Source organism: Capricornis sumatraensis, chromosome 16 (assembly GCF_032405125.1).
Source record: "Capricornis sumatraensis isolate serow.1 chromosome 16, serow.2, whole genome shotgun sequence".
Taxonomy (NCBI): Eukaryota; Metazoa; Chordata; class Mammalia; order Artiodactyla; family Bovidae; genus Capricornis; species Capricornis sumatraensis.
In genome coordinates this window covers 52,933,226-52,941,302 of record NC_091084.1, presented here as the reverse complement: position 1 = coordinate 52,941,302, position 8,077 = coordinate 52,933,226, and the positions used below count along the sequence as shown (strand labels likewise).

Genomic DNA, 8,077 nt, shown 5'->3' with positions numbered 1-8,077 from the left:
GGGGGTTGAGGGGAATGTTGTCAGACTCCAGTGTAGTGAAGGGACCAGGCCCTGTGAACTGAGTCCTTTCTACCTCAGGCCTGTGCTAACAGAGAAGGTGGGGCCTCCAACCCCTTGCCAAGACGCCAGTCCCCTGGTCCTGTGTTCCCCACAGCAGCTTTGAAGTCTAGAGGGGTGTGTGGCCTCTCCTGCTTTCTGTAGCCCACAGGTGCCCTCTGCTGCCTGAGGGTCACCTCTGCTCTCAGGTCGGGAGGAGGGCGCTGTGCCCCACCCCTCTCCAGTGTTTCTGTACCCCATATGAACTGGGGGCCAGAAGTTCTCCCCAAGGTCTGGCCCTCCACGCTCCCGGGAAACGACCTACCTTTGCCTTGTCAGGAAAACACTTGGAGTCCACATTTTCCAGGAAGGGCAGGGTGAATATCCAGTAGGGGTAGGCAGGAGATTCTGTAACTCACTAAGGCTTGGCTGGTTTACCCAATACTGGCTTTGTAACTTTGGGCAAGCCCTGGAGCTTCTTTGGAGCCTCATTTCCTAATCTATAAGCTGGGGTAATAGTTTTTACCTTCAGGCAGATTGAGATGGAAGAAATCAGTTGCCCAGCCCTGGGCTTGGCATGTAGTAGGTGCTCAAATTAATGACACCCAATCTCAGCCCTGGACACAGGACCTGGGAATGCCTGTCAAACCCCAGACCCCATTCTCTAGGCCAGGGAAGCTGCCTGGCCGCCGGGATCTCAGGCTGCAGCATTTAACTAAGGGATCCTTGGACACTCTGACTTGCATCTTCCCCACCACCCTGCTCCTGAGAGATGTGGGCCCAGGGACAGAAGTAGGATATTCTCGAAGAATGAACTGGGTAAGGACTTCCTGGAGGAAGAGGTCAGGAATTTGGGTTTTCCAGTTTCCCACTGCCCCTTACCGCTCTGGGGGTGGGGCGGTTTGTGACTTGTCCCTCCCACGGAGAGGGGTGGCAGAAAGCGGAGAGGCTCAGGAGGAGATGGGAGACTCAGAGGGCAGGGGTGGTGGAGGCAGACCTCAGCTTCAGGAGACGTAGACGGATCTGTGAGCAGCGAGATGGACAGGGGAGACGAACAGATCAACGTGTCCGCAAGGCCTGCGAACTCCAGGAACGTGACTGGGCGTGGCCGGGAAGGGGCGGGTCCTTGTCCCCTTCCCCGCCCTCTCCTCCCCGGGGCGTCACGTGGGGCGGGCGGAAGAGCCCGGCGGGGTGGGCGCGCCCGGCCTGCGGCCGCGAGTTGACTACGACGGTGTCTTGGTGGCGCCGGGGCCCCGGCTACGCGCGTGGAGTCTTGGATCAGAACAGGTCAGTGCGGCAGCGGGGGCTTCCCCGTCCGCCGCCCCTTGGCCAGGTGTGGCTCGGAGTTTCCCCATTCCGCGGAAGGGAACGCCGAGGCTGCGCGGCAACTCTGCGCCCGGCACCTACTTCCGCGGGAGTTTCACTAGGTCACGTCTTCTGTACTGACTGGCGGCGGGGATGGAGTCGCCTCCTGAGGATATGCGGTCGGACCAGAAACGGTAGGGAGGAGGGCTAACCAGCGGGAAAAGGGGCTTCCAGCCCTTAGCCCTTTGGCGTGAAGCCTCCCAGGTTCCAGAGCTAACCCGCTTTCGGGTACCTTGATTTTTTCATCTGTGAAATGAAGGCTCCCACTTCGTTGACTGCGGAGACCCTTACAGGTCTGCTGGTTCATACGACCTTATGCACTGGACCTGGGGCTCTAGTGATCTTGGGCAGACGACTTCCGGTCTTTCCGCCCCAATTCCCCACCAGTAAATGGGGGCATGGCCTCCCAAGAGCCCCTACCTGCCCCAGTTGCTGGAAAAAGAAGGAGGTGTGTGTGTTCACTGAACGGGGTCAAGCCTGGAGTGGGTTATTGGGACTGGAGGAAGCAAACTCAGAATGCGGCCTGAGGGTGTGTGGTGGGTGTCTGGTCCCAGATCTCCAGGGCTGATTTTTAGCGCTGGTGAGCTCTGGTCGGCATCTGGTATATGCACCCCACTCCCCCAAGGCTCCTGTCCCGGGGAGCCTGCTTTGATCCCCAGGCTTGGTGGGGGGAGCGCTATAGGGTTGGACAGATGTATGGAGGTACTCAGGGAAGGATTTGACCGTGCAGTAAGGTCCAGACAGAGACACCCAGAATACCTGTGCTCAGAGAGCAGTGTGTCTAGGCTGGGAGAGACCTCCCAGCAAGCTCATTACAGGGTAGAAGGAGCCCAGCAGAGTCCAAATACAGGTGCAGACAGGTACTGGGGTGGAATCAGACACTGAGACTCTTGGAGGCTCAGGGAGGAGGAGATGATTGGAATTGGCCTTGACAGTTAAGTGGTAATTCACAAGGATAAGGACTCTCAGAGGAAGGCAAAGCTTATGCAAAGGCAGGAACTTGCGCGGTGTGTTTGAGGAATGACAAGGAGATGGAAGTGGCTGGAATGGGTGGCAGAGGTAGGATGTAGAGAGAACCAGTCCCCCAGTCCCATGGTTGGCTGAGGATGGTCCAGACCCTGCCTTGGGGATCCCCTCTCCCTGTTTGCTGCTTGCTCACTGGAGTAGGGCAGGAGGGGTAGTCCCAGGCAAGAGTCTTAACAACTGTGAAGTGGAAGTGGACAGATTTCTCCCAGGCTTCGTTGGGGCATTCAGGCCTCCCCAGTCAACCCTAGCCTCACCCCTGCCGTCTCTCGGACTCCAGTCATGCCTTTCCACGTGTCAAGCTTCAGCTGTTTGTGCAGGTTGCTTGTCTTCCCCACTACCCGCCTGCCTCCGCCCCCATCCCACCTGGGGAAGTTTTCTCCCCATCAGACCTCCTGGATCTCCTTGGAACTGACTGGGACCTGGGACAGTCTCTGTGCAGCCACCAAACTCTGTGTGTCTCTGCATATTCCCAAACTTCTCCATTTCCCCATCTACAGGGTTGAGTAATAAGACCTGGTCCCGAGATCCAAAGAGAGAGACTGCTGGAGCAAGATTTCAGCCTCTCTGAGTCTAAATCCACCCCCCATCTCCACCAAGGGTGTTTGGGAGAACACTCACTGACCCACAAGGAGAACACTCACCCCCAGGAAGAACCTGAGGGGAATGAGTCACTTCAGAGGGGTAAGGGGCCTCTGAGAGTCCCAAGAGGCTAGGTGTGGACTAGCTAAGTCAAAGCCCTAGGAGAGAAGGGAGTCCCCTCCACTCTCCAGGGGCCCTCTCCCTTCCCCACCCCACTCTTCCTTTGGCTGAGCTCAAAGCCAGCCAGCTGATGCTCAAACAAGTGGCCTCTGTTCCTAGGATAGGGGGAGGGGAGGCAGGCCCTGGGCTGCAGGCCCGTCTGTCCAGCACTGACCCTGGCCCCCCGCCCTTCACTCTGGATCTTAACCCTTGGGGACCTGGGGTGGGTACTGGGCTGCTTGCAGGCGGGTACCTCTTGCCCACCAGCTGTCCCCTCCACCCCACTTTAGGGTTCCCAGGGTTCTGTTGCTGAAGGAGTGGGTGCAGTAGGACATGAATTGGAAATGGAGAAGGAAGGACGGAATGGAGGTAGGAAGGAGGCCATGGACAGTCAGCAATCACTTGGCCCAGAAGCTTTTTTCATAGATAAGGAGACTGAGGTCAGGGACCAGAGGTCAGACCAGGATAACACAGCAAGCCCTGGGCTGAGGCGGGGCGGGAGGCAGGGGGTCCGAAGTGACCCAACTTCTCGTCTGGGCCCTCTTGGGGAGAGGAAGGGGAAATGGAGAGAGCTCTACTTGATTTGAATACCTGCTGTGTGCCTGACACCGCAAATTTGTTACTATATTTAACTTGACATCATTCCGTGAGACAAGGGTCATCTTCTAGTAACATAGGGGAAGAAGCAGCCTCAGAGAGAGCTGAGTAATAGCGTCAGAGAGAATGACCTCGGCAAAAGCACACAGCACCTCTGTGGGCACTATTACATATGTTAACTAGTTTCGTCCTCCCAACAAGCTTAGAAGTCAAGTACCATTCTACAGATAAAGAAACTGAGGCACAGAGAGGTTAGATAACTTGCCCAAGATTAGATCACAGCAAATAAGTGGTGGAGGCAGGGTCAGGACCCAGGCGTTGGTTTGCCTCTTTTGATCTGATTTCCCCTCCCCCAGCCTGACATCACTCCTTGAGCTCCATCCAGGGTTCCTCTCAGTGAGGGGTTCTCCTGGGCAGTGGCCAACGCAGCCTCTAGCACAGAGTGTGACCCCAGTCAGGCAGACCTGGCCCTCCCTTAGGAGCAGAATTCAGTCCCTTGGGCCGCCCCTGTCCTGCATCTCAGTCAGGCTGGACTCTTTTCCCCCTCCACAGCCCCGTGTGGCGGGGCATTTCTTGTTTTAGGAAGAGGTTGCACCAAGGATTTGAACAGCTGGAGGATATGGGGAGGCTGTCAGAGATTCCCAAGTGCACTCCCAACAAAGTTCGGGGACTCACCGCCAATACCCCAGCCCTGATCAGAGAGGACATCTTGTCCACTTAGACTCTCCGCCCCCCACCCCACTGTCAGGCCCCTGGACCTGTAGATTCTAACCAGGGCTCTGGGGAGGACAGTCCCAGCCCCTGAAGGCAGATGACCCCAGGTTCAGGGAAGGCCAGAGGTGGAGGGAGTGAGGGCAGTGCATAGCTGGTCTTCCACGTGACCTTCCTGTGGAATTTCTCGCTGTCTCATCCTTTAGAACATAGTTCAGAAAGGGAAGAAAGATTCTGTCCCATAAACAGGACATCTGTCCCAGACCACTGGGACAGTCAGAGTCACTGGGAGGGGATGTGGAGTTAAGTGACCAACTCAATAACAAAATTATTTTTTGATAGTAATACTAGTAGCAGTAGCTACTGTTTCTTGGAAGCTTATTATGTTTCAATCACCATGCTAAACAGTTTATATAGTGATTTCATTTAATCCTCAGCAATAGTTTTATGGATTAGGCACTGTTCCCATTTTACAGATGAAGAAACTGAGGCCTTGAGAAGTTATGTAATTTTCCTGAGATTGTTTATTATATGGAAGAGCTGGTAGTCTGAATTTCTGAAACTTCACAGTGAGAACCCTGAGCACTAGGAGATACTGCAGGCAGACAAGAGCCAAACCCCACCCTTCTCTGGAAACTCCTGGTTGGGGTGGCGGGCAGGGACTGGAGGGCCACCCGGGCAGGTGACTTTCCTGGCGATGTCCTGTGGGGATGGGACGCCAGCTTGCAGGCTGTACTGGGTGCCGTCAAGTTCTAACCCTCAGACACCCAGCCCTAGGATGAGGGAACTCCTGTTCACTGCCCTTGTCCTGTCCCAGTTTGGACAGGGGTTCTCCTGTATAAACTGACAGGAAAGGGCAGTGGTTGAGTACAGTGGTTCTCCTTTTTACTGATGAGAAAACTGAGGTCAGTAGATGTTAAGTGACTTGCCTAGAATCTTTCAGCCGAGGAAAGGGAGAACTGGGACTCTGAGGCACTCCACCTCCCCGCCTGGTCAGGGCCTTCTGGGCCTCTGAAGCTCTGAGCGTCCTTTAAGTACTGCTCACCTGCCTTGTCACAGAGTCCAAGTCTTCCTCTCTGACCAAACCAGTGTCAACTGAAAAAATAGTCACAACATAGCAATTGAGGGTTCTGTTTTATTTCGTGGGAATTTTTAGAACTTCAGGCCTCAGACACAGCATCTCCAGTGACCCGGAAAGAGCTATTCCCAGGAGGCTGGGAGAGGAGTCACGGAAGCTTGCTGCAAGGGGCAGGTAGTTTGACCATCAAAAGATTATTGTTAATTAAGGAAAATCAGATATCTCAAATTAAGGAATTTAGCGCTTTTCTGTGTTTGGGAACATGCAAGGAAATACTCCATTTCACAGTGGAATGGATTCCTATCAAGGTACCTGGGGCCTGGTACCTGCGGGGTGTCTGAGATTGAATGAACAAACCTGGGGAACATGGTTCCAGAGCTAGGAGGCCGAGAAGCAGAGACCAGCTGTGGTCAAGAGTGCGATGCCCATGGCCAGTGGGGTCTAGAGGAGAATTCAGGGATCAGAGAGCACACCCACCCCCCCTGGGAGGAGGATGTGGCCAAATCTTCCTCCTCCTCATTGTTGTGAGGGCGAGCGCAGCCACCCCTCTGTCCCCATTTTCAGGGCAGGGAATCTAAGGTCACACCTGGAGTCTCAGCTGCCCAGGGCCTTTGGCAGAGCCTAGCCCTGCCCTCCCAGCCCTGCCCTCCCTCCTTTTGGCCAGGCCAGTGCTGGGGTGGGTCAGACCGAAGGACAGGGGAGCAGGAACTGGGCTATGTACCAGTGCAGATTGTCCCCTCTCCCAGGTGCTTGGGTCTCCTCTGCGGCCTTCCCTCCCCCCGCTGGGGGCACTGCCCTGCCTTTGGGCATCCCCTTCTCTCCTTTCCTCCCCTCCTTCTGTTTCCCACCATAATGCTGGGCCAGGGCTCTGCCTATAATCAGGCCTAGAGTCAGGACCTTGGCCGGTCTGTCCCTGGCCTCTGGATCAGTGAGAGACCTTTGGGTGGTCATGGACTCAACTTTCCTGGAACTTCAGGGAAGGAGCAAGAAGCAACAGCACCGTTTTTTAAATATCTGTATTTATAGAAATACGCTAAGATAAATATGTTTTATGGCAACCCAAATATCTCCTGTTGACTTATGAATATGATAAATAGGAACTGTTATAGAACAGAAAAAAAGGTAAATCCTTAAAATGTGAAGTGAAAGTCACTCAGTCGTGTCTGACTCTTTGCGACCCCATGGACTATACAGTCCATGGAATTCTCCAGGCCAGAATACTGGAGTGGGTAGCCTTTCCCTTCTCCAGGGGATCTTCCCAACCCAGGGATCAAACCCAGGTCTCCGGCATTGCGGGCAGATTCTTTACCAGCTGAGCTACAAGGGAAGCCCAAATCCTTAAAATACTCAATTCTTTAAAAAAAAAAAAAAGCAGCAGCAGCAGCAGTACCTGGGACTTCCCAGGCTCCCAGGTTCAGACAGCTCAGGACAGAGACCAAACTGCACAGATGGGGGGTCGGGGTGGGTTTCTCCATTCCCGCACTTCCTCTCCCCACATTGGGCAGCTGGGATTTTAGGAGTCTGAGATTGTGGGCATTGGGAATCAAGGGTTTTATGTGTTGGTGATCCCCAGCTTCCAGTTTTCTTAGATTGGAGAGTCTAAGAGTCTGCAGAGCCTCGAGATGGGCTGAGTGGATCCTGAGTTGAGGCTAAGCCCTGGGCCACACTTTGGCCAGTTGGTGCCAGATGGACAAGGCCTGGAAAGTTTCTCAGGGCTGCCAGGGCTGGGGGTGGGGCAGGGGGAGACAGAGGCCCAGCCACCTCCAGGCCCTGTGTGCCCTTTGTACCCACTGCTCCTAGCAGACATACCCAGGAGGCACACACCTCTCAAAAATCTGAGAGCCAGGCCCTGGAATGGACTAGGTGGTAGCTGAAGAGATAGCCATCTTAATGGGGGTTGGGGAGAAGACAGACAGCGGCCAGGCCTCTTCATTCCCTGGGGGTGGGAGGGGCTGTGCTCCTGGTTACCGGACTAGGATTGAGAGGGGACCAGCTCGGCTCACAGAGCAATGCCTGGTCACTACTGGCGCACCAGGCCCTCTCAGGACGTGTGGAATGTGGCTCAGCAGGCCCAGGTCCAGCTCTGAAGTGTCAGAGCCAGGCTCAAGGGCTCTGATGGGATGGTGGACAGAGACCCGGGCGCGGGAGGCCCTGAGCCTCCTTGGGAGACAGGGAGACTGGGCCTTGACTGAGAGCCTTCAGGTAATTCACAGTGCCTCCCCCATCTCCTCCCAGTGCCCATGTGGGTCTGTGGGCACAGCAGTTGCCCTCAAAGAGACCTGGGCATGGAGGCAGGAGCTGCCCCATGGGGTGGAGAGCTGTTCCCTCCCCATGAGGGAAGCGCAAGACTTCCTGGCTGGGTGAGCCCCTTTCTGCTGCATGTTCCTATGTGTGCATGGGTGTGTTCTCAGACCCAGATTCTTCCTTGGAGGACCGTGCTTTTGCCTTTGCGTGGGTGCCATCAGCATTTCATGTCCCTGGCTCTGCACCCCTTAATGTGTGACCTGGATGAGCCTTTTGCCCATT

The 8,077-nt window shown here is 55.2% G+C and overlaps 1 protein-coding gene across 4 annotated transcripts in view; it reads left to right on the top strand.

Moving 5' to 3' along the window:
• Positions 1-1,226: 1,226 nt before the first annotated feature.
• The window catches only part of ARAP1 (ArfGAP with RhoGAP domain, ankyrin repeat and PH domain 1), a 61,867-nt gene continuing 55,016 nt past the window's right edge, over positions 1,227-8,077 (top strand). For 2 of the 4 annotated variants that reach the window (XM_068989216.1, XM_068989214.1), the window contains exon 1: positions 1,227-1,323. The gene's annotated coding sequence lies outside the window, so the exon portion shown is untranslated. Of the gene's footprint in view, positions 1,324-1,488; positions 1,536-8,077 lie in introns of those variants that run through there. The other 2 variants (XM_068989215.1, XM_068989217.1) reach the window with 2 other exon arrangements.